We start from the raw sequence: 27,838 nt of genomic DNA, 5'->3' as shown, positions 1-27,838 counted from the left end.
ATGGCACTCCCCAACTTTGAGGGGGGTCAAGGAAGACGCTGCGGAGATAACCGGCAAAAGTTTGTCGGTAAGATGGTTTTCGGGCGAGGGTGCTATGAGCGGTCACAACTTTGTACCAGAAGTCAAGGACTGTATGCGGACCACTCTGAAAGAGGTATTCTAAAGCCTGTCCTCGAAACCAGATTAGGGTATGGTGCTTAGCAAGAGGGTAGTGAAATGTCTGGGGCAACAACAGGAAATCCGGGGTTACCGTCGTTGGCGGGGCACGGAGGTAAAAGCCCACGATTCGTTGGATGAGGAGCCATACGTTTCGTTTCAGGGGGCACGTAAGACGGTGCTCGTCGGTGTCGTCGAGCTGACAGTCAGGGCAGAGTGGGGAGGTGGCCAGTCCTATGCGATAAAGTCGACTATTAGTCGGGAATTTGCCATAGACTAAAACATTCCAGAGTGCATACACAGACGACGGTAAAAAGGGTGCATGTACACACCCCCAAACCGTTCGCCAGTTAATGGCAGGATGCCGTAGCACCATGGGGTCGCAAGGGTTGGACAGCATAAACAAACGATAATAATCTTTTGTACGGGGAGGACGGGTGATTGGAAGATCGGCCCGAACGTAGCTGAATTCTATGAAACAATTGGAGAAATAGGTGCCACATTGATCGGTGGATCGAGAGAAGCTGGGCGGAGGATATCTAGGAGACTGCGTCTTAAGGACGGGACCGGTCCCTGCCAGTGCCGCAACAGAGTGTGGACAAAGAGTGCAGAAGATCGTTCCCGCACGTTGACGAGTCCGAGGCCACCTTTTGCAGGAGGCAGTGTTAGAGTGTTGTAGCGGACTTTTGAAAAGTGCCCCTGCTGACACGAAATATCCAAAGGCTGATTGGATGCGGCGGCCAAGGAGTAACGGCATTGGGAGGATCTGGGCAACGTGTACCAGTTTAGGGGCGACATACATGTTGACATAGGACACACGTTGGAGTTGGTTTAAGTTACGGTACACTTGACCGCGGACATGGTGCCGAATCGACTGCAAAACCCGCCAGTAAGCGAGGGCCACTGTGTGGTGTGTGGAGTTCGTAAATTCGATACCCAAGTAACGAAGGGTGGTACTGACTGGGAGTGGGGTCGGCACTATAGCCGGGAGGCCGCGTCCAATGTGCATCATAGTCGATTTACGGACATTAAGAATGCTACCAGAAAAACGTCCGTACTGGTGGATCCATTGGATGGCGTCATTGAGTTCAGTGGAGGGGCAGGTGAGAAAGAGGAGGTCGTCCGCATAAGCCCTGCAGTGAAAGGTGTAGTCACGCAAAGTGAGATCCTGCAGTCTAGAGGTAAGACCAGTGATGTGGGGCTCAAGTGCAATGGCATATAGTAAAGTAGACATAGGGCATCAGTGACGCACAGAGTGGCGTATAGGAATCGGTCCTACAAGCCTCCCATTGACTTGTACCATCGAGACCGCGGGAAGTAGTAACCGGCGTATGGCATCGACAAAAAGTAATGGGAACCCCATACGTGTCGCCACCATGAGGAGGAATGGGTGGCGAACGCGATCAAAGGCACTCGTGAAATCGATGGATACCAGTGCAGCACAAAGGCGACAAACCGACGGCAGTGCGATCAGGTCGCGGCATTCTCCTAGGGCTGTTTGTAAGGTGGTCCCACAACCACGTGCAGTCTGCTCCGGTGAAAGGACCGTAGGTTGGTTGGTTGGTTGTTTGGGGAAGGAGACCAGACAGCGTGGTCATCGGTCTCATCGGATTAGGGAAGGATGGGGAAGGAAGTCGGCCGTGCCCTTTCAGAGGAACCATCCCGGCATTTGCCTGGAGCGATTTAGGGAAATCACGGAAAACCTAAATCAGGATGGCCGGACGCGGGATTGAACCGTCGTCCTCCCGAATGCGAGTCCAGTGTCTAACCACTGCGCCACCTCGCTCGGTGGACCGTAGGTAAGACGGTGCGTATGTGCGCTGCTAAGAGGCGTGCATATATTTTATAGTCTGCACTCAGTAGTGTAAGAGGGCGACATGCAGAGACATGAGACCCTCCCTTCGGCTTAGGCGCAAGTAGAGAATGCCAGTGACGAATTCAGGTGGAATTGGGAAGGACGGAGTAAAGAGTTCCTGAATCATTTCCGTCCAGCGAGGAAGCATTAACGTGGTGAACGCCAGAAAAATCTCCACTGGGAGACCATCTGGTCCTGGTGATTTGTTCTTGGCCCCTTTGTTGATCGCATCTACCACCTCTTCTACGGTGATTGCAGACATCATGGACGTTGACTCCGCTACGGTGAGGGTCCGATCAGGGGAAGGACGGAGATCATCAGGAATTGGCGTTGTCATCGGTTCATCATCATAAAATTGACGATAATGTTCAGCAAAGGCAGACACCACTGCCGCCTGTGTTGTGCGGTGAACACCATCGGAGGTCGTGATGTTGGGGACGAAAAGTCGACGTCGACGACTATGGTCGGATGCGGCATGTATCGTGGATGGGGTTTCGTCGTGGAGGAGGTCTTGTCGTCGGGAACGCACAACGACACCATGCAGTCGTGCACGTTGGAGAGAGAGGAGACGAGCCTTAGTACGTTGTCGTTCCCTATGGGTGTCAGGTGATGGAGGGAGCGCATCGAGCTCACGGAGGACGGCGTAGTGAACATTTGAGGGTCTCGATGCCATGCTGTTGCTTCCTTGCCACATTGCATGAAAACCTTTCTGATCGCAGATTTGGCACATCTGAGCCACCAGTGGAACGTGGATGTGTACTGCGGGAGGCGTCTTTCGCAAGACGCCCATGTAGTGGCAATACATTGTCGGCAGTGTGGATCATTAAGGAGGGAGGTATTAAGCCTCCAGTAACCTCTGTTGCGCCACACTGACTGAGGTGGCAGAGCCAGGGAGCAAATGACGGCGCAGTGGTCCGAAAATGCAGGGGGCCATCGTTCAGCTTGGGCGACTTCATTGCCAAGGTGGGCAGAGACCTAAAAACCGGTCCAGTCTGCTCGCAGAATGTGCTGTATAACGGGTAAAACCAGGAGTATTGCCATGAATTTTCTCCCAAACGGAGGAGGGGAAGTGTCTTCCTCAATGTCGCCTGGCCATGCTCCTGTGCCGTGTGTCTGTCCAATGTCCATGGGAATTGCGTCGTGGTGAGAGAGATCTGGAGTTGTCGGCGGGGAGACAGACGTCTCAACCTGCGCACCGATCGTTACATTGTGCGTGGCGACCTCCATGGTGGTCCCGTCCTGCGAAACGTCTTGTTCATCGTGAAAGTTATCTGCCAACCTCTGCGTCGAAATGTCGGCTGGTTGGGTGTCGTCTTCGTCGTCGCGAGTGGCGACGCTTTGAGAGCCCGTGGGTGAACGGCGGCGGCGTTTGCACCTACGTGGCGAGCGTCGTTTGCGCACGTGTTCCTTAGTGTCGGACGACGGCAAGGAGGGGCGTCGACCTGGTTCGAAGGCGTCGGTGGGTACAATGAAATTGTCAAACAGGTGTTGTGAAGAGGTACTAGTCTCCTCAGCGTCCGGTGCGGGAGCCTGTTCGGCGGCAAGGTTGTCAGGTGGGACGTCTGCACCGTCCGTAGGTGACTGGGATGGTGGGACTTGCCGATCGGGAGGACCGGGCGACGGACTGGACGAAACTGTAGACGTGGCAAGAGCCGCTGCGTAAGTGACCGGTAGGGCGGTCATCAGGTATGTGACGGACGCTTCCGACAACGGGAGCTGCGTGACACGTCGTTGAATGCATTCGGACAGTAGACGACCTTCTTTCCCGCAACCGGAACAGGTCCGAGGTTGGCCGTCGTACATTATCATGGCACGGCAGCCTCTGATACGTAGATAGGAAGGCACGTGTTTCTGCAACTCGATGCGGACCTGTCTGACACCGTTTAAAGCGGGATAGGTTTGAAATTGTACCCATCGTTCGGCAACATGTTCCAGAACGTTGCCATAAGGACGGAGCGCCTCGATGACGACGTCTGCAGGTAGTTCGAACGGCAGTTCGAAGATCTTTATCGTCGGTGTGCCGAGACCTGCGTGATCGACGGTAACGGGTCCGACGTTGCCGTCGGAATGACAGAAGCGCAGTCCACGTTTTGCCTCTTGAAGCACCTTGTCGCACGCCGCATCGTTGATCATTTTGACGTAGACGGTACTGCTAACTATGCACAAGTGGATACCAATTAGATCCGTTCCACTGGGCTGTCGGCGGTTCATGGTAAAAGGGCCACTGACGACCGAAATTATCTAGCGATTTTCTCAATAACGCTTGAGAAGTACGCACTACTGCTTAAACATTTGGTTGTCCTCGTGGAGTGCTACGAGTGTACAGTCTTAGACATAAAAACTGACCACCGGCCGGCCGCCACAGAGACTAAGTCCGAGTCGTTTACTTAAGGTGGCCAATAAAACTGACCGCCCCCGACAATTCTAAGTCCGGCCATATGCACAATCTGCCAACACTGTAAGATGCGGAAGTGTCAGGAGGAAGTGTTGTGTACATCCGAGATACTGACGAACTGTGTGAGCCCGTGGCCTAGTGGCAATCGTCGTGCATTATGAGCTTATTGTCGCCTGTTCGCCTCCAACTGTATTTTTTTTAATCGCATTTCGGCCCTCGTCTAAGGTTATGAGTCTGATTGAACATCTAAGATAATTCGCTTCACATTCAACCCACAAGCAATAACAATAACAAGTACTTCTAGAAACAATTCCGCAGGACAGCTCGTCGCGATCAGAACAGTTTACGCTCGATCGTTTCCTCGCGCTGCAGCGGCTACCGGCCACCGGCCAGACGCCACCCGCCGCCTGAAATCCGGCGCCGCCCAAGTGAAAGCACCGCGACGCTGTCAGTGTATGTATCAACTGTCATTTTCGAATCTGAAGTTCTAGTTATCATCTTACAGTTAAGCATTGGATTTTGCATACCTGAAAAACATGAACTACCGTTAAGCATTGTAAAATTGAGTCGCAAGTGGAGGAAGGTGTAACATCTGCAACACAATATTTACTTTTCGTACAACAGAGGGTTTATTGGAGAGGAGGCAGCTAGAAAGATTTGAACTGTGTGTGGAGCGAGTGGTTTTGGGAAAAATACGCCCGAAAAAGATATTCTTGCTTCAACAAAGATCGTTCTGGCGTGAATGATTTTCGACGTTAAAGAAGTCTCGACTACTGAGATGTGTTATGGATTACCATTTAACCGTCATTAGACATTTGCCTTCAACAGGCAAAGTTCAGAAGTCTGGTGTAGGAGTACTGCATGCTCTAATTCGAAACAACAAAAATCAACGGAGTGACTATTATTGAATGTCATCAGCTCGCTCATTGAGCATTCCTATGCAGTAATGTTACTGGTGACGAGTTATGATTTCTTTATCGTTAACTTCTTAAGAAGAAATGAAAGGCTGAGCCCCACGAAAAGACGTAAACTAAAGCAAAGGGTAGTGTGAACATAATATTTTACACCTGATAGCTCCAAAAATGTGTTTTGGGCTACGAATTCTGCCCCGAGGGGTGGGTGCATCACAGCTGGAATTTGTTGCCAACAACTGAGACACCTTTCGGTCTCAGTGTAAGAAAATCGACCGAAAAAAACTACATCGCCTGTGCTACTGCATGATAAAGCACTCTGTTGATTTGAGAAACAAAACTATCCAGGAGATTCATAGGAAAGTCGTCTCTCAGGCATTTGTATTAATAGGGAAGTCCTCTCTCAAGCACCTGTCCATTTCGTCATATACTCGTAAAATTTTACCTTTCCCACTCTCGATCGATCAACTGTCAAGGCAATTCATTTCTAGGCGAAAATACTCTTCAAACTACACTGGTTTAATGACATCGTTAGAACCAGAAAGTTTCTACAGGTGTAGAATTTGTAAACTACTTTGGCACTGTCAGATTGTTTTAGATATCGTGAAAGGAAATTCTGCTGCTGATTAATTTCTCTTTGATGATTACTGTTGCGTTCAGTAAATTAATGGAAAGCGCAATTAAAATATTCACTGTACTAATAGAAATTAAATTGAGCTTACTACGGAAACATCACGACGGCAGTCTGTCTTAATAAAGCATTAAGTATCTGTAAGACGATTGAGCCTATTTTAACACAAATTAGTAGAATATTACCGACTTTTGACTTCGAAAAGGTCTGTATTTACTTCATGTTCTGTATCATTCGCAAGTATTATGAAAATGTGGCAGTTCAGAGATAAAATCTTGTATTCACAGCAACAAAAGCCGCGCGGGATTAGCTGAGCGGTCTAAGGCGCTGCAGTCATGGATTGTGCGGCTGATCCCGGCGGAGGTTCGAGTCCTCTCTCGGGCATGGGTGTGTGTGTTTGTCCTTAGGATCATTTAGGTTAAGTGATGTGTAATCTTAGGGACTGATGACCTTAGCAGTTAAGTCCCATAAGATTTCACACGCACAACAACAAAAAATATGTCGGCAGAAAACAAAAGTGGCATTATGAATTTCGCAGTACCGTAAGGTTTTCGCTCTGACACTAAGACGTACTAAAAGTAGCAATACGAATTTTGCTCGAGCGTTGTCTTACGATTCCCTTATTGGGTTTGTATCTGCCTGCTTTTAGCTCTGCTACAAAAGAATTAAAAATCTGGTTTTCAGCGAATCTCGAAAGGCGAACAAAGGCAGCGTATACGTGACAGGCAACCACGTTAGCTTTTTTTTTTTTAATCTCATTTTGTTCGCTTTTGTTCGTTGCATCTGCTCGGGGCGGACGTCGTAAGACATCGTTTTACGTTCTTTAATGATCGATTAACTCAATTTTTTTTATTACAGAGGGCAGCGAACCCTCTGACCGAAGACGATGAACTACCGTGCCGGCACCTTGTAGCTAGCGAACAGGTGTGGTGTCATTGACTTACTTATTGGCCCATTAGGCGCTACGGCAGATAAATCGCAACATAAGAGGCGAGGGTATTTGTATTTCCCTTGTGGGACGACTTTCGCTGACTCAAAAGCATTAACTGATATCCTTATGTCACATTTCAAAAGAAAATCATATTACTCAATTGAAATGACTCGATAATATCAAGTGAATTTAGCAGGCTAGTTCTGTGCCATCAAGGAAGTAACTCGTCCGTCACAGATTTGCCAAACATATTCTGCGCTGTTGCTAAGTTTCAGTTATACTGCCAGGAAGGATACCAGCTGATGTGTTCTGTGTGTGACCTCGGAAGTGGCTATAGCTGCGTCTCAAAGTTGCGGTTGGCAAGGGCCGCAAGATCCTCATTATATTTCAATGAGTCTTATTCGCATCTCTGTAACTAGATTTAGGGGCTAGAGTGTAATTACTTGTAATACATCGATGCACTGACTGCAAACTAAATGTCATAAATTAATAACTGCGACAATTATATGTGTTTACCGGCCTTAATCAGACAGAAAGATTGAAAGCGTATTCACCAGACGCGATTCACAATTTTGGAGTTTCTCCAGTGGTTGAGTTGCCGACGTAACTTTGCTATACAATATTGTTATTGAGATCGCTGTCATTGGCACATGCGCCAGAAGACAGGCATGGCCTGACTTTTTGTTGTCAGCTTTTCTGATGGAAATTCTGCCTTTGCTCGAAACGTGAAGACTTAAGGCGAATTCGAATATTACATAAGGCGAAAATTTGATGTTTCTATTCTTCTGGCTCTAACATTTAAAAACCAGTTACAATAAGCGGCAGAAAAGCGCCTGTGAACCAACAATTCATAATGGAGGCATATTTAGTGGAATCTGACAAATTCCATCTGTCATCTCATAATTGTGAAAAACTACTTTTTTCATCAGCACAGCGTCGCAGTATGAACTCATGGGTTTCATATTATTCCTATACTTAATTTCGTTGTGGTCGTTTACAATGATAGTAGCGGAGGAGCAAAACCAAGTGACTTCAAACATACTTTTCCAGTGGGATCTGAATCTTTGGCTACAGTTGCAGTAGCACGTCCAGTGAGGTATCAAGAATGTGAGCAATCACTCATTGCTGTAGTATAGGCTAGGGCAGAAAGAAGCCACGAAATACTGTTATTCTTTCCGGCAAAATAAACGATGAGGGACACTGTCGCTGTCACCTATTAATGAGGAATTGTTGAGAAAATTAGAACTGTATGTAATGAAATGAGTAGGTTGATGCAGCTCCAGTCCGGCACTATAACTGAGTTGCCAAACATTTTCCGAATAGCACATAAGATAGAAATGTGTGTGTGTGTGTGTGTGTGTGTGTGTGTGTGTGTGTGTATGTATGTCTGTTATTTCTAGCATTTCCGAAAGAACAGACACTACAAATCGAAATAGTCAGTCTTGTCAATCAATTAAATATCGAAGGACAGATGTCCAGGCTGTCATGGGCGTTAAAATAGAACAACGGCGTCAGATGAAAATTTCTGGCTGACCAGGTTCGAACCCGGATTTGTAGTGTATTTTCGTTCGGACGTGTCCGATAGAACAGACACCACACATATATCCACATTCAGGGTGTTTCAGGACGAATAGTAAATATTTTAGTAGGTGGTAAGGTGATAGTACAGACGAATTGCATTAAAAAATTCCAAATAAATGCGTCCACTCTTTATTGAGTACAGAGACACATCTGTTAGTACGTAACCCTAACAAACTCAAAGGAAAGGCAAGCTGATTTTCAAAAATTTCCCCACCAACTTCAATGCACATTTGACTTCTCTTATAGCACCACGTGTAGCTCTTCTGGGGTCATCTTTGCGTTCTTTGATGAGGGCTGCACTCTTCATAATCCGAACGATCAAATCCGCTCTTGGGTTTACTTTTTCTTTATACACTTCGCCTTTAACCATCAGTGCAAGCAAGTATCCAAAGAGATAAGTCCGGGGAGCTTGGTGGCCAAGAAAAGTGCCCATATCTATTGATCCATCTTCTGGGAAATGTTAGGCTTGGATAATGTCACCTGACGACTAGAATTTGCAGGAGCCCCGTCATGCTGGAGGAACATACGCATTCTTGTAGCCAAAGGAACCTCTTCCAATAACGCTAGAAGCTCATTTTCAAGGAAGTGTAGACAACTGGGTCCTGTAAGGACCAACATGCGAAACGAAAATGCATTGAACCCAGCTATATGTACTCAATAAAAATTGGAGAAATGTTATATGGCATTTTTCTGCAATTTGTCTGTACTACTAACTCCTACAATATTTATTATTCCTCCTGAAACATCCTGTATAATTTTTCAGGTCTCGACTGGTCATCGAAAGTTTTCAGTGCTAGCTGCACGTCATCGTCCGAACACTTGCGCGAATACAGTGTGGCCGCGAGCGAGTGGAATAATGGACGGGGGTTGGGTGGGGGGGTGGGGAGGGGGCAGGGCGGGAGGTACCGCGCATGTGGTATGCGGCAAAGATAGGAATTCGCGTCTGACGAGGAGCGTCTGTAGATAGGTGCTGCAGAGAGGTTGGCTGCTGTGTCCCGATAGTGCCCACCGTCGGAGGTTCGAGTTCTCCCTGCAACTGAACTCGGGCTCGTTTACTACCTATTTTTCACGTGGCTCATCTGTAAAGGGGGTTGGTAGTAAACGGTTGCATTTGCGCCCCTATTATTGAGTCTGATATTGGCTGGCTTTTGAAGAGCAGTGAATTGAACTATACACGTTCAGATTGAAACTTATTTATTCAAAAGAAACACTTTAACGTTGTGGCCATGCATTTTTAAGTTCACAAATAATAATCGGTGCAATTCGTACACTGTTTGTCTCACACCTACACACTTTCACTTTGTTCCTTCGCATACCCTGGCGTCCATGCTTGCACTCGCGGCACTTTGCCGCTCCCAACTCGCCACCACAACGGCCAACGACAAAAGACCACGATTTTCCCGCTCACATCCACAGTCCTGAGTCGGGTCACATGACACCACAGTAGTCAAAATAATTGCTAAACATGGCCACAATTCGTTTACAGTATTTTATAATATTTAAATACTTAAATCTAAATACATTATATAATTTTACAAATTATCACCACACTTATATAATTCGTTGCAATTAAAAGAAAACCAAAACACTATCCAACGGAACTACAACGTCCATCAAAACACAAACAAATATTTTCCGGTCTATTTTGCCCAGCATATTATCTCTGCTGCCGTGCTTTAAATTTAAATTACTTGAAAGAGTTCCATATTATCCCCTGTTACCTTACATACTCCCACTTCATGGAGACATTACCTTAGTAACGGCAACATGAAGTAGCACCAAATGGAGTGAACCCATATTACTTTATATATTAAACATTTTAATTATAACTATAATGGCACCAAAACACGTAGAACAGTGTTATAGTGGTGAGTTAATCAGTGTATGTACTGTCATTGGGAAACATACATACATAATCCAACAATGTATCCAACTCAAATATACAATTAGATAGTATCCTATTGAGCGACTGGGCAGGCAAAATAAATGCCCATGTTAGTCTATATGTAGGTTGCCCACCACTGCAGATTAACACTTCCACTTTTTACACAGTTGTTTCTGTAAGTTGCACGAAGTTGTTGTAACCAGATCCTTGTGTTCACAGGTTTATGCATTGGAATACAGTCTTTCCAAACTTGTCAGCCAACAGCACTGTGCTTCCTCTCATTAGCCAAGCCATCCTATCAAAATTTAATCAAATCCTCATAAATCTTGCCTAGACATGCAGACCCACATTTCCCAGGAATCAGGCTATCCAAATCCTCCCTGGAACATCCTGTTTTCACTGATCAGTTCTTATTGAGGTTTGTACAAATGACAAACATGCACACAAATCAAACACAAAGATGGCATAGTTAAATATATTCTATTTCACCCTTAAAATGTTCCCAGATCAGGACCTCCGACACTTCTACCCCCACGCACCAGTATCAACTCCAGGTGCCACAGATACATTAGAAATTTTAATCAAATCTCAACTATTTTTTTTACTAACTATTTGCAGATTTCCTCCCTCCTATATTCTCCTTTAAATTTTATTCTTCGTCTATTTCCACCAGCATCAAATTCTACCACTCTGTCCTTTACAAAAATGCTACAGTCATACTTGTACAAGAAGTCCATACCCAAAATTACATTCAATGCCAAACCCTTCACCACAAACCAACTAATATAAAAACAATACTCATTACTATTAAATTCCAGTAATACTTCCCTGCTGATGGGCTTGCTACATGTCCCAGTTGCTGTCTTAACTTTGACTCCTGTAACTGGTAATTCTATTAATCCTAAGCCTTTAACTTGCTGCCAGAAAGATTCAGAGATTGCAGATAAACTTGAGCCAGAGTCTAATAATGCTATATCTGCAACTCCTCCCACACTGATATCAATTATTGGCTGTATCACCTCTATTTCTACTCTGTTCAGCCCTGATTCCTGTAATAAATCTCTTTCTACTTCACTCCTGCTTTCTTCTTGCATAATGCAAATATCTTTAGGTCTTTCTCCAAAACATACATCAGTATCCCCTTCAAACAGATCCTTAATAGCAAACTCAACATTCTCTTCTTCATTTAATTCTTCCAATTTTCTGGCAATTTTAAATTTTATTTTACCCCATTCTTCAGGCATTAAAGCTTTATGTAATTTTGCATAGGACAGCCAATCACTCAAATCATAATCAGCCTCCTCCTTTCCTAACCATCCACAATTAACATCTTTGAGGCTTGAATCATCAGTTAAGAAAACATAGGTTTCAATTTTATCTTCTGGGCAACCTACAGCAACATTCTCCATATCATTACGCATTTCCATATCCACACTGAAGTCATTATCACTACCACAGTTAACACCTGCACCCACAAGCACAGTAACCTTATCAGTAGGTGATTTACCAGCATTTTCCACATTGTCAAATACACCACTCATATTAGCCTTTACATCACACTGAATAACCCTCGCCTCACCTTTTCCACAATTCTCCATACTATTTCCAATAGACATCTCTACCCATTCATCACACCCATTATTACTGTGAACATTGCCCCTTAATTCCATATCCACTTCTGTTCCCCCTTTTGATGAAACTACCTCTGTCTCTGATCTTTCAATGAATTTTGCTGCACACAAACCAATATTGTCCTCCTCTGCTTGTAATTTCTCTTCCCTTTTAAACATGTCATCAATGTAAAACTCCCACTGTTCATTGCTGATATTAGCCTTGTTCCCTTTTTTCCTCTTATACCTTTTATCTGTATTTCTATAATTGTTAAAACCCCCCCATAGATTTTCATTTCCTAAGACAGCATCCATATGACATATCCCAATTTCCCTATTATCCTTGCTGACTTTATTACCCATCCCATCACGTCCTTGTCTGGCCCTGTTCACATAATTATCAGCCCCCCTGCGGACCTTAAGTGAGGCATCAATTAGTTTTTTGATTGCCTACCCTGTCCATTTGCATCTGGCATTCCTACTCTCATACCTTCTCTATCACTCCTCATCTGATCAAAATTGTCTCTTCTCCCTCCAAAATTTCTGTTATACCTTTGTGGCTTGCTTCTCCAATCTCTATCCTGATTATTCTGATCACTTATCTCTTCTCTCCACCTGTTATGGTTATTACTGTATTCATAATTAATACTGTTTCCCCTTTCATGATACCTTCCACTCTCCCTATGTTCCATGTATTTAGGTCTGTAACACAATGCCCTGTCCATATTATCCACAAAATTAAGAAATTCTTCCACTGAATCTGTTGCACTGTGAATCAAATCCCATTGCAAATGCTCTGGTAATCTTCTCTTTAGTGTAGATATTTCTGTTAATACGCCCAGTGGCCTATCCAGATGATTTAATTTATTCAGTTCTCTAACACAGAACTCTCTCATACTTTCCTTTCCACTCTTGTAACTGGATCCATTCAAAAAATCGTTTTGCAATCTTAATTGTTTTGCTTGGCCCCAGTATTTGTTCAAGAACAGGTTTTCGAAGGTTTTAAAATCACAAAATTTATCATCATTTTGGTTTGCCCATGTTTGAGCTCCCCCTTCCAACTGCCTCTTAACATATTTAATGTTTGCCTGCTCACTCATCCCTGTCACAAAGTTATCCTTACACGCAGCTAGAAAGTCAACTGCATGGTATTTATTCTCCCCATTAAAAGGTTTTGACTGAAATCCATGCCCCAGAGGATATCCCAACAATAAATTTCCATTCCCTGCTGCCACAGTATTAACTGTTTCCCTCAAGACATTTATTTCCCCTTCTAATGCCTTCTTATTGTCAGTAATTCCCTTATGGCAATCCAGCACTCCTATCTTAATGGATTCAATGTCTGCCTCTGTTTGTCTTTGAAATAATGTGCATTTCTGTTCCTGTACCTGAATCTGCCCCACAAGATTACTTTGCACAGTGTCCACCTTGGCTACTAGGCCTCTTTCAACCTCATCAACTCTCTCAATAATTCCCTCAACAATTTTAACTGTGTTTTCAACTTTATCTGTAATTTGAGTGAATTTGAGATCTAGCTGATCAAATTTTTCACTCACTGTCTTTATTTTATCACTAAGCCTTAATTCCATATCCCCTATTTTCGAATCCATTTCTCCAACTATTGCAGTTTTTATATTCCCTATTTTCGAGTCTATTTCTCCTAATTTACTAGTAAGTTTTACAAAAAATGTGCTGAGGTCACTTCCTGGTATCCAGCCTATTTCTTTTGGCATGCTAGGGCTACTACAGGTACTCCTAACATCCACTGATTCGCCTTCACTTTGAGATTCACGCGTCTCATCGGCCATGGATAATGAATGGACACAATTTTGCAATGTAGCTGCTGGCTGCACTTATCTTTTAAATCCTCGTGTGACGCGACGTCTGCAGTGAGCTCCGCAGCACAGCTATGCAATGAATCTTAATCGGCGGCGTGGACACACAGCAAACTCAACCAGGAGCGAGAACACGTTGCGTAGGCCCCTGGCAGCATGTAATCGTGTTGGTCGGTGGCACGGACGACGGCGTTGATCGTCGGCAGCACGTGGATACAGCTTCGACTGCTTTACCCGTAGCAATACATGGACGTGGCACGGACGACGGTTTCTTCTCGCGGCAGCACGTATCGCGGCACGGACGACTGTTTTACCCGCGGCAACACGTGGTCGACTCATCAGACTGTGTAACTGACTGTTTCACAATCGTGGTGGCCTTATATCGGCGTAACCACGGGGCAGCGCGTATCTTGTCCAGCACAAACACTCCGGTACTGCTAATGCACCGATTTAGCTCAGAGCCCCCACACTGACTGTTCAAAAGCCTAACATCAGACGGAAATTCGATTCCGAAATACTATGGAATATAGAAGAAAGTCCTATCCTGGACGAGCCCCCAATTGCGACTGAACTCGGGCTCGTTTACTACCTATTTTTCACGTGGCTCATCTGTAAAGGGGGTTGGTAGTAAACGGTTGTATTTGCGCCCCTATTATTGAGTCTGATATTGGCTGGCTTTTGAAGAGCAGTGAATTGAACTATACACGTTCAGATTGAAACTTATTTATTCAAAAGAAACACTTTAACGTTGTGGCCATGCATTTTTAAGTTCACAAATAATAATCGGTGCAATTCGTACACTGTTTGTCTCACACCCACACACTTTCACTTTGTTCCTTCGCATACCCTGGCGTCCATGCTTGCACTCGCGGCACTTTGCCGCTCCCAACTCACCACCACAACGGCCAACGACAAAAGACCACGATTTTTCCGCTCACATCCACAGTCCTGAGTCGGGTCACATGACACCACAGTAGTCAAAATAATTGCTAAACATGGCCACAATTCGTTTACAGTATTTTATAAAATTTAAATACTTAAATCTAAATACATTATATAATTTTACAAATTATCACCACACTTATATAATTCGTTGCAATTAAAAGAAAACCAAAACACTATCCAACGGAACTACAACGTCCATCAATACCCAAACAAATATTTTCCGGTCTATTTTGCCCAGCATATTATCTCTGCTGCCGTGCTTTAAATTTTAAATTACTTGAAAGAGTTCCATATTATCCCCTGTTACCTTACATCCCTCCGGCATGGGTGTGTGTGTTGTCCATAGCATAAGTTAGTTTAAGTTAGATTAAGTAGTGAGTAAGCATAGTGACCGATGACCTAAACAGCTTGGTCCCATAATATCTTACCACAAATTTACAAAATTTTAAATCCAAAATACTGCATCTCGGTTCTTACACTAGTGCAATAGGTGCGCACTGGTTAGATGTAACTGAAGAGAGACTTCAGTTCGGATTGCGGTTAAGGGCGAATCCCAAGCGCATGGCTACGAACAATTGGGAGCGGAAACTTAATGTCATCGGAGCCTTGTTGAAGGACCATGACATGCGATCGTTAGACTGACTGCAGAAAGTTCAGTTTATAAATACATACATACTTAGCGAAATATATCATGTCGCAGCCGTCTTACCGATACCGCAGGTCACCGCACATAAAACACTAGCTGCAGCGTGTTGGTATGTGTGGAAGCAAAATATCTTCAAAGTATCCGTCCACACGGCGACTTTGCAGAGGCAAAACGGAGGACTTGGAATTAAAGACGTGCTTTTAAACTAATACATGCCACTAAGACAGGCATCACGAAACTTCTGTTCCTCTCGTTAGATCCTGGGGATACGAACGCTCCTGTTAATGTAGCTCATATAGATGCCAGCCTAGATTACGTCCGAAATTACTATGTCGATTGCAGCTGTATAAGACTTCCACCAGCACAAACCAACACTAGGACCGTCTATGATTATATTACCAGACATTGTCTTCACAACCCAATTCAGGTAAATTAACCTACTAAAAACTGGATGAACGAATGGAAAAATATCAACAATAAAATTCTACCAGTGCCGGATGGTACGACGTTGTAAACGAAACCATCTACATACTGCGACAAGTGTCAACTTGTAGAAACTGTAGCGCACATCTTCTTATGTGAAAACAGAATCAGAATTTGGGACTGGAATAGGAAGAAATTAGCACTATCAACAGAACCACAGAAACTCATATACTGATAACTGAAGCTTTACAACCCAACTGTAAATATTACCCGTCCGGAAAGAATAACAGTATTTCGTGGCTTCTGGAACAGTTTGTGTTTTACGTGTTAACAAAAAAAACTTCGAACTTAGATGGGTAGATGTTTTATATTGCAGAAGAACATTTTAAGCTAAAGAAAAATAAACAATATAAGGAATGGTTACAATTTTTTTTGTCTATTGCTTTATGTGGGCTACAAAGAAGTGGACAGTTTTATTGATTAGAAGCAGAAAACTATTCTTTCACTTGTTTTATTCCTGGAATCTGCTTTTACGTTGGTTCTAAAGTCAGAACTGTTCTAATTTGGTAAAACCCCTCCGGCTCCGAAATTTCTTTCATTTGTTGAAGAATACACTACTGGCCCTTAAAATTGCTACACCAATAAGAAATGCCGATGATAAACGAGTATTCATTGGACAAATATATTATACTAGAACTGACCTGTGATTACCCTTTCACGCAATTTGGGTGCATAGATCCTGAGAAATCAGTATCCAGAAGAACCACCTCTTGCCGTAATAACGGACTTGATACGCCTGGGCATTGAGTCAAACAGAGCTTGAATGGCGTGTACAGGTACAGCTGCCCATGCAGCTTCAACACGATACCACAGTTCATCAAGAGTAGTGACTGGCGTATTGTGACGAGCCAGTTGCTCGGCCACCATTGACCAGACGTTTTCAGTTGGTACGAGATCTGGAGAATATGCTGGCCAGGGCAGCAGTCGAACATTTTCTGTATCCAGAAAGGCCCGCACAGGACCTGCAAGATGCGATCGTGCATTATCCTGCTAAAATGTAGGATTTCGCAGGGATCGAGTGAAAGGTAGAGCCACGGGTCGTAAAAAATCTGAAATGTAACGTCCACTGTTCAAATTGCCGTCAATTCGAAGAAGAGGTGACTGAGACGTGTAGCCAATGGCACCCCATACCATCACGCCGGGTGATACGCCAGTAATGCGATGACGAATACACGCTTTCAATGTGCGTTCACCAATCACGGATGCGACCATCATTATGCTGTAAACAGAACCTGGATTCATCCGAAAAAATGACCGAGGTTCGTCGCTGAGTACACCACCGCAGGCGCTGCTGTCTGTGATGCAGCGTCAAGGGTAACCGCAGCTATGGTCTCCGAGCTGATAGTCCATGCTGCTGCAAACGTCGTCGAACTGTTCATGCAGATGGTTGTTGTCTTGCAAACGTCCCCATCTGTCGACTCAGGGATCGAGACGTGGCTGCACGATCCGTTACAGCCACGCGGATAAGATGCCTATCATCTCGACTGCTAGTGATTCGAGGCCGTTGGGATCCAGCACGACGTTCCAAATTACCCTCCTGAACCCAGCGATTCCATATTCTGCTAACAGTCATTGGATCACGACCAACGCGAGCAGCAATGTCGCGATACGATAAACCGCAATCGCGATAGGCTACAATCCGACCTTTACCAAAGTCGGAAACGTGACGGTACGCATTTATTCTCCTTACTCAAGGCATCACAATAACGTTTTACCAGGCAACGCCGGTGAACTGCTGTTTGTGTATGAGAAAGCGGTTGGAAACTTTCCTCATGTCAGCACGTTGTAGGTGTCGCCACCGGCGCCAACCTTGTGTGAATGCTCTGAAAAGCTAATTATTTGCATATCACAGCATCTTCTTGCTGTCGGTTAAATTTCGCGTCTGTAGCACGTCATCTTCGTGGTGTAGCAATTTTAATGGCCACTAGTGTATATGGCTTCCTTACAGACCTCATATGCATCCAGTGCATAATAACTTAAATCATGAATATATTTCTGAATGAATGTTTATGTATTTTTCAGTCACCCTTTTGACTGTTATAAGTTATGTTCTACAAAGAAACGCACGCCATTGGAGGCGGCAATCTGTAATTTATTTTACCTTAATTACTACTTCAATTTTGTTCTACAATTTAAGGCATATATGGGAACAAACATGGAATACATGTTAATAATGCAGCTACTCAGTGACAGGTATGGAGAAGGCATTCTGGTCAGGCCTCGGATCTTCGACCCCTGCCCTCTTTGCCTCCGCCTATCTGGTGCTAAAAGTCTTCTCAAACTAAAAAAAAAAAAAGGTATTGCAATGGTCAGCACGTCTGTCTAGTAAGCAGCAGATCCAGGTTCGGAAGCCCGGTCGGTCACAAACTTTCATCTTCCTTCGTTGCTATATTTCAACGCGCTGTGACAGTGTGGACGTCGGTCCTTCGAAATTTAAGATGCAATTGTTTTTTGAGGCAGTAGAAGTGATTTGCGAACGTTTGTCTTACCATTAATGTAATGGGAATTCAACGGCATCCAACCCTTAGTCACTGCTTTGTGACGGCGCTAACGCATGTCATATACATGCGAATCAGACTGTAGCGCTTATTTAGTAAAATAACGAATGGTCAGTAATGAAGTACTTACGAGCAGTAGAAGCAGAATTGCAGCGAACTGATCACTTAACCAAGTGCAACGTAGAGTACTTGCGTAATGAGGCATCTCAGCTGCATAGCTGAGGGTAATATTTGTTAAGCAATTCACTGCAGAATTAATGTAATACCCGCATGATAATCTCTGTAGTCATACTGGATCTTTAGCAGCTCGCGAATGGAGTGCTATGTTCGTTAAATCGGATTACTCAAGCTGATTCCAAATTAAGAGAAGCGACGACGCCACCACACTATCTTTACTTAAGAAGGAAATCAGCGCTAAATTATGTGCGCTACCATTAACGTTACTGTATGCAGTTTGACAACACCACCACCACAACTACTGACAACCTATACCATTATCATCACAGAGTTGTAACTTGCAGTGATTACAAGTTGCTGATGTTTGTCAAGATTAGCGGAAAGCGCCTCATGAATGTGAAGTTCCATTTGCATTACTCCTAGGACAGAGAGAATCCTAAATAACAGTGGTTCAAGTGGCTATGAGCACTATGGGACTTAACGTCTGAGGTCATCACTCCCCTAGAACTCAGAACTACTTAAACCTAACTAATCTAAGAACATCACACACATCCATGCCCAAGGCAGGATTCGAACCTGCGACCGTAGCGGTCACGCGGTTCCAGACTGTAGCGCCTAGAACCGCTCTGCCACCCTGGCCGTCCCTAAATAACAGTAATAGGTCACCCAGCGAAGAGAAGAGTCCATGTATTGTCTCAAGTTCTTGCAATCTGATATTAACGCAGTTCCCGATGGTTTCACACTATTTATTTTGGCTATCGGAATACTCATATGGGAATTATCAAAGTGTAACTGCTAGAACGCTCAACTACCTTAATAACACCTCATTCTGGATTGAATACGACTCGGAAAGTGACGTTAATTTGATGTTTTCCGTCCATCTCCTGACGTCTTACTGATTGAAGTCTGAAGTGCACGCACAGTTATGTTGCCGACCGCATGGATTCTGTGAAGTGTTGTGGCAGCTGGCAGTCATTTCTGAATACAGACATGTGCAAATATCCTCACTGCTCTAAGGAAATTCGTCTTTGTTGCATTTTTCCCATACCGTAAATAGCACAATAACGTAAGGCTTATTCTACTGAAGAACGTGATGCCCATAAGTCCTTAAATAAGTATCTCCGGGCGGCAGTAATGCACGAAAGGAAACAGACTGTTGGACAAAAGAATAGACAGCTCCCTGGTTTTTACTTTTCCGATAGCGCCTACGATAAGAATCTTGTGTCATATTAGGCTTCAGAACCCTAAACTGTTTATTTTCTTGCTTCATACCAAACAAAAACTATGATATGAGCAGAGGAAATAACTTATATACTTCTCATGAACTTTAGTTTTTCGTGTTTATTTTCTCACTTCATACTAAAACAAGGGCGTTGGTATGAGAAGAGTAAATGAAAAATACGCTTCCAAGACATAATATTTCCTTGTGTGCTACTACCTCGTGCATGAAAGCTCTGGAGTTAATTTTTGCGTCTCAGATAAATTTTGGTGTCATCTCACATTACTTTGTGAGAAAATTCCCATTTTTTGGGTTTCAAATAGAGTGGACATTTCATCACTGGTAAATATTCTGATGACTAATGACATGATACCCGTTGCAATTCCTCCATGGCACCTGTGAGTAGAGTCTCACGTTTGCTACTGTAAGAAGATGCAGGCAGTGATGTCCGCTCACCGCAGTCAGAACCAAGGTGATTTCTTTCTGTCTATGGCGAAGCGTCTGCTGCAGTGTCCACGCTCAGCCAACATAAACAAATCGCGGCGGCATTGGGCACTGCTAATCGCTGCACTTGTCGTGAGCCGCGACAACAAGAGCGCACTGTCTCTCCTAACAATATTATGGAGTTCATACGTCTTACTTACTTAACGTGATATACAGGATGTGGGTTGGGTAAAAATTCAGTTTGTAACTTCCCATCGCATTAAAATACTTGAAAGTCATATTTGATGCAATATTTATTGTCTCTCTAATGTTAGTAGTTTTGATTCAGATTGTGCGTGAACACGAAAACACACACACACACACACACACACACACACACACACACACACACACACACACACAAAAACAGTCATTGATTCCAGTGATTTTGACGACTACTGTGTATTGAACAACAAATGCATAAAACCAATTCCTCAGTTGGTGTCGAGTGGATGAGATTTTTCAATTACCTTGGATTGAAAGAACTGTAAGGAGGAGACTGAAAGTAAATTTACTTGTATGCTAAAGAGCTGCGACAAAGCAAAGCTTGACCGATTATCAGATAACTGTCCACAAGGGTTTTATGGACGAGTACAGTTTTAGTAACCAACCCACCCACCATCATTACGTAAGATTTCTCGAAGAAGTAGGGGCACTGATTTCATTAAGTCGTCGATAGTGTAGCGTGATGGTTTACTTCCCACCATACTATTTCTATATTCGTCCAAAGGTCGCTTGTATTTGTAGGTCCACATGGCAATGACCTTATTACCTCTGCCCACATGTTCTCTATCTGGTTGATATTCGGTGATAGCGAAACAAACGGCAACAGCTTTATCCTCTCTTGGCCCTGAAACCAATCTTGCACTGCTCTGCTATGATGGATGGGGCTCTGCTCCTGTGAATTAACTGTTATCTCGTTACTTCATATATGTATTTTTAAGTAACGTATTTGTAATAAGCACTTTGTATTAGTATTTTCCATAGTGTTTAAGAATTCAGGCTCTGTCACAGATAAGTGATCTACATTCAACAGTCCGATTAAGAATGTGGTTTACCCAGTCTATCATATGTTGAGAGCCGTAGTCGGATATCCACATTAAGACTGACTGGCTGAATCCGATTAGAACGATCTGGTATCGAAATGAAATTACAGAAATCGGATAATTTGAACGTCTGTATTGTAACAATGCTGAGCACATAATTCCTTTGACGGAGTAACATTTAGCAACTGTAAGAAAAAGTAAGATATATGTCTACTAGCAGCAATGCAACGTAATTATAACCCATATTTATGTGATGGAAATATTGAATCGAACAATGCACATCTATTTTAGTGGTGGGAAGATACATCATATCGGATTTGCTGATGACATAATAATGATAATAATAATAATATTAATAATAACAATAACAATAATAATCCCTTGTGGTGGATAGGGGAAAGCCTCCCACATACGGGTGGTACTGAGGAAATCAAATACTTGGGGTGAAACAAATACTCAAAAATGTGTGTGAAATCTTATGGGACTTACCTGCTAAGATCATCAGTCCCTAAGCTTACACATTACTTAACCTAAATTATCCTAAGGACAAACACACACACCCATGCCCGAGGGAGGACTCGAACCTCCGCCGGGACCAGCCGCACAGTCCATGACTGCAGCGCCTGAGACCGCTCGGCTAATCCCGCGCGGCTGATCCAAATACTAACACAATCCTGAACGGTTACTCAATCCGTTGAACCCAAAATCGAGACATGTCTGACTGAAAATCACCGGTACTCTGGTCACCGTCTCTTAGCTCAATGAGCTCGGCTGAAAATATTTGCTTCCAAAGGCTTGAATACCCTCTGGTCCTGTCTGGTCCTGGTTTCCCCCCGGGTCAAACCAATGAAACACAAGCAAACAAGAACAGTGCAAGCAAAGGCAACTTTACCCCAGGTGGTACATAAGCGCCCATCCGACAGGCGGCAGCTGGATTTTCGGATTCTGGGGAGTCCAGACTAGCACGGGAGAGAATATCGGATATCTCTGGTAAATTTCCCTACAAGCAGAAAACATGCATTTGAAAACTAAACATCGATACAATGATCCAAACACGAAGACTAAATAATCTCACATAAGAAATCGACCGACAAAAAATTCTCATCCTTGCTCTTCAAAGAAGCGCGACTAACTGACAATGAAACCTTGCATTACGAAAATCATCGCATCTTCAAGAGCAAAACACAACAAAAGGTAGCGAAATGCGCACCAATCTTCGGTATGGCATTTCTGGACCACAGATGTATCATCAACTCTGTCAAAGGAATCACACTCATCAACAATCGACTTGTGACTATGCTCATTCAGAGCCCCAATAAAAAGTATACACTCATCAATGCACATTCCCCCACCAACATTGAAAATAAGAAAAACACCGAAAATGTCGAAAAATTCTAGAACACACTCGAAAAAACTATGAGCAAAATTCGCCAAGATGACGTGAAAATATTAATGGGAGACTTCAACTCTCTATTTGGGACAGAAAAAACCTATAGAAAAATTATTGGTACAAATTCAACACACCGAAACATTTACACCAACGGCACACATCTGACTGACATTTGCCAGCAATTCAACATCAAAATGATGTCTACCCACTTTAGCAAAAAAACCACTTCTCAGGTAACATACTTGGCAACCATGTGCAAGCTGCTTTCGTTCGCCTTTCGAGACTCGCTGAATGCCAGATTTTCAATTCTTTTGTAGCAGAGCTACAAGCAGGCAGATACAAACTCAAAAAGGGAATCGTAAGACAACGCTCGAGCAAAATCCGTCTTGCTACTTTTAGTACGTCTTAGAGTCAGAGCGAAAACCTTACGGTACTGCGAAATTCATAATGCTACTTTTGTTTTCTGCAGACATATTTTTCGTTGCTGTGAACACATGATTTTATCTCTGAACGGCCACGTTTTCATAATAATTGCGAATAATACAGGACACGAAAAATCAGACCTTTTCGAAGTCAAAAGTCGGTAATATCCTACTAATTCGTGTTAAAATAGACTCAATCGTCTTACAGATGCTTAATGCTTTATTAAGATAGACTGCCGTCGTGATGTTTCCGTAGTAAGCTCAATTTAATTTCTGTTAGTACAGTGAATATTTTAATTGCGTTTTCCATTAGTTTACTGAACGCAACAGTAATCATCAAAGAGAAATTGATCAGCAGCAGAATTCCTTTCACGATATGTAAAACAATCTGACAATGGTAAAGTAATTTCCAAGTTCTACACCTGTAGATAACTACTGGTTCGAACGATGTCATTAAACCAGTGTAGTTTGAAGAGAATATTCGCCTAGAAATGAACTGCCTTGACGGTTGATCGATCAAGAGCGGGAAAGGTAACATTTTACGAGTATATGACGAGAGGGACAAGTACTTAAGAGAGGACTTCCCTATCAATACAAGTGCCAGAGAGACGACTTTCCTATCAATCTCCTGGATAGTTTTGTTTCTCAAATCAAAGGAGTGCGTTATCATGCAGTAGCACAGGTGATGTAGTTTTGTCGGTCGATTTTCTTACATTCAGACCGAAAGGTGTCTCAACTGTTAGCAACAAATTCCAGCTGTGATGCACCCAACCCTTGGGAACGATAAAGGAATCAAAACTCGTCACCAGTGACAGTACTGCATAGGAATGCTCAATGAGCGACCTGATGACGTTCAATAATAGTCACCCCGTTGATTTCTGTTGTTTCGAATTAGAGAATGCAGTACTCCTACATCAGACTTCTGAACTTTGCCTGTTGAAGGCAAATGTCGCATAACGGTTAAAAGGTAATCCACAACACATATCAGTAGTCGAGACTCGCATAATGTGGAAAATCATTCATGCCAGAACGTTCTTTGTTGAAACAATAATGCCGCTCGGGATTAGCCGAGCGGTCTCAGGCGCTGCCGTCATGGACTGCGCGGCTGGTCCCGGTGGAGTTTCGAGTCCTCCCTCGGGCATGGGTGTGTCTGTTTGTCCTTAGGATAATTTAGGTTAAGTAGTGTGTAAGCTTAGGGACTGATGACCTTAGCATTTAAGTCCCATAAGATTTCACACAAATTTGAACATTTTTTTGAAACAAGAATATCTTTTTCTGGCGTATTTTTCCCAAAAGCACTCGCTCCACACACAGTTCAAATCTTTCTAGCTGCCTCCTCTGCATTCACCCCTCTGTTATACCAAAAGTAAATATTGTATTGCAGATGTTAGACGTTTTTTCCACTTGCGACTCAGTTTTACTATACTTGACAGTAGTTCACGATTTTCAGTTATGCAAAATCCAAGACTTCACTGTAAGATGATAAGTAGAACTTCAAATTTGAAAATGACAGTTGATATATACACTGGCAGCATCGCGCCGCGTTCATCTGGGCGGCGCCGGATTTCAGGCGGCGGGTGGCGTCTGGCCGGTGGCCGGTAGCCGCTGCAGCGCGAGGAAACGCTCGAGCGTAAGCTGTTCTAATCTCGCCGCAGCTGTTCTGCGGAATTTGTTTCTGGAAGTACTTGTTATTGCTTGTGGATAGAATGTGAAGCGAATTATCTTCACCGAGTGGGGTGGCGCAGTGGTTAGCACACTGGACTCGCATTCGGGAGGACGACGGTTCGATCCCGCGTCCGGCCATCCTGATTTAGGTTTTCCGTGATTTCCCTAAATCGCTCCAGGCAAATGCCGGGATGGTTCCTTTCAAAGGGCACGGCCGACTTCCTTCCCCATCCGCCCCTAATCCGATGCGATCGATGACCTCGCTGTCTGGTCTCCTCTCCCAAAAACCAACCAACCAATTAACTTCGATGTTCAGTCACACTCATAACTTTAGACGAGGGCCGAAATGTGGTAAGAAAAAGTACACTTGGACGCGAACAGCCGACAATAAGTTTAGAATGCACGACGATTACCACTTTATTTTATTTTATTTTTTTTTTTTTTTGAGTAGTCAGTTATGAGTAGGTGGAGACAAGGCGGGCAGGGGTCGGAACCCGAGGCCTGGCCGCGATGCCTACCCCCTCCCATCCCTGAATCACTCCCATAAAGTAGCTTTTTTGAATTTATTTTGATTTGATTTTATTTTATTTTTTGCTTTTTTTGTTTTTCCAGGAACAGGGTAAATGAACAAAATATCTTTATTGATACAAGCTTAAATACAACAGAAATGCCATTCTTCCGGCGGAAATAACACGACACATTACATTCGTATAAGGCGAGCAATTTTTTTTATTAACAAGACGTAGGAAAAAAAGAATAATAATACTGATGTAAGCTAAGAGGTGTGAAGCAATATATAGTGGAGTGGGGGAAAAACCGGTGTGTTCTGTAAAGTGCATAAAAGAAAGGAGGCGAGTGTCCACGCGCGTACTCCACTGTGCATTACAAAATAGAAAGTGGCGCGGGGAGTCTCAGATGTCAGCAGGAGGGGGCGGGAGTGCTGTCGGCGTGTGGAAACATCCAACTGGGCGGGGGTGACGTAAAGATCGAGTGTAGGTAATTGGTGAAGTACGCGCGGTAGCGCTGTCGGTGCTCGACTTTACTGTAGGCGGTTTTTAAGGACTGACAGAAATCAAGGCGTGATTTGTCGCCATTATTATACATGTAGGTGATCGTCCATCCCTTGACCCATACAATCGGATGATTTTTGGTAGCGGGGAAATAGGTATCCTCAGGATGGAGAAAAGTCCATGGGTCAATCGAGTCCGGCGCAATGCGGTGGTAACAGGCAGCGAACTGTCGAGCAAGTTTCCAGACGTTACTGGTGGCAGCACAAGTCAGTTGATGGACATCGTCATCCATGAGGTGGCAGATGGAACAAAGTTGAGAGTCCGTTAGTCCTATGGCGTGAAGACGTTGATTTGTGGCGAATTTTCCATTTGCGACTTGGTACCAAGTTGGCCGGACGTTGGAGGGAAGAAAAGGCAAGTGGATATGACGCCAAATCGTGGGCCACCGCTTGGACGGATGTCTGAGTTCGATATTGTTGCTAGATATGGAACGTAGCAGTGGGATGTAAAAAGCTGTAGGTCGTAGAGAACGTGTGGTCGGTAAGTGTGTATGAGCATAACTGAAGTCGACAATGAAATCGGAAATGTGCGTCTGGTGGTGCTTGATGTGTCCGACTGGTACTGGTGGCTTCATGGTCGCGGGCGCAAGAATTTCCAATAAGCTGCGCGTAAGGGATGGGCCCCCGTGCCACTGCTTGTGCATGGTGGACATGTGCAAGGACGCCGCTCGGAGTCGCATATTGACAAGGCCGAGGCTCCCCGCACGCGGGGGAAGGGTGAGCGTGTCGTAGCGTACCTTAAAGAGCGTACCGGCCGTAAGAAAGTATCCGAAGACAACCTGGAGGCTGCGTCCAATAGTTGATGGCAGCGGGAGGACCTGTGCGATGTGGACCATTCTGGACGCCACATGTTGATTGAGGTATTGGACACGTTGTAAAGAATCGAGTCATCGGAGAAGATTTTGTCGCACCGTCGTGCGGATAGTTTGGAGTGTACGCCGAAAATTGATGGCAGGAGAGCGGCTCACGCTGGAGGTGAAAATGATGCCAAGGTATCGTAGTTTTTGTACAGACGGGAGAGGTGTTAAGTCGTCATGTGAGAGGCCGCGTCCAATGGACATCGCCGCGGATTTAGCCACATTCATGTTACTGCCCGCTGCAGTTCCGTACGTTGATATAAAATCAAGTACCGTTTGTGTTTCTCTCCGTGAGCGGATCAAGAGGAGGAGCTCGTCCGCATACGCACGACATCGAAAACTGTGCTGTCGCAAAGTGAGACCAGAAAGGTGGCTCGTCAGACTCCCGATGAGGTGCTCCAGGTTTACGGCATAGAGTAGGGTCGAAAGTGGGCAGCCTTCCCGTACGGAACGACGGATCACCAATGGTCCCGCCACACGGCCGTTGACCTGAATCAACGATTCAGCGGAGCCGTACAGGCGCCGGATGACGTCGATAAAGGCTGGTGGAAAACCCATGCGGTTCATCACTGAGAACAGAAAAAGATGCCGCACTTTGTCGAATGCGCTGTCAAAATCAATGGCAACCACCGAGGCGCGGAGTCTGCCGCCGCTGCCAGTGCAGTTAAATCGCGACATTCTCCTGTGGCCGTTTGTATATTAACTGAGCAGCCCGCTGTTGTCTGTTCCGGGGATAGAATGCTAGGCAGGACCTTGCGGCATCGCGTTGCCAGTAGGCGTGTAGAAATTTTATAGTCTGCGTTAAGCAGTCAGGGGACGGTAATGTGCTGTCATCACACCTGGTGTCGGTTTGTGGATGGGTATAACAATTCCCGTGACAAAGGACGGCGGTAAGGCATTCCCCATCGTCATCAGTTCATGAAACATCGTCGTCCACCGTGAAGCCATTAGTGTGAGGAAAGCGCGAGAAAATTCTATCGCCAATCCGTCGACAACAGGTGACTTATTCAGAGCACCTTTGTTGATTGCATCGTGGACTTCGTCACGTGTAATTGGCTCCATCAGCTCGTCCGCTTCGTCGCTGGTGAGGGTGCGAGTTACGTGTGGTAACACAGACTCCTCAGCGTGGTTGTTGGTAGTCTCCTCCT

Source organism: Schistocerca piceifrons, chromosome X (assembly GCF_021461385.2).
Source record: "Schistocerca piceifrons isolate TAMUIC-IGC-003096 chromosome X, iqSchPice1.1, whole genome shotgun sequence".
NCBI lineage: Eukaryota > Metazoa > Arthropoda > Insecta > Orthoptera > Acrididae > Schistocerca > Schistocerca piceifrons.
Note: the sequence above shows the minus strand (reverse complement) of the source record.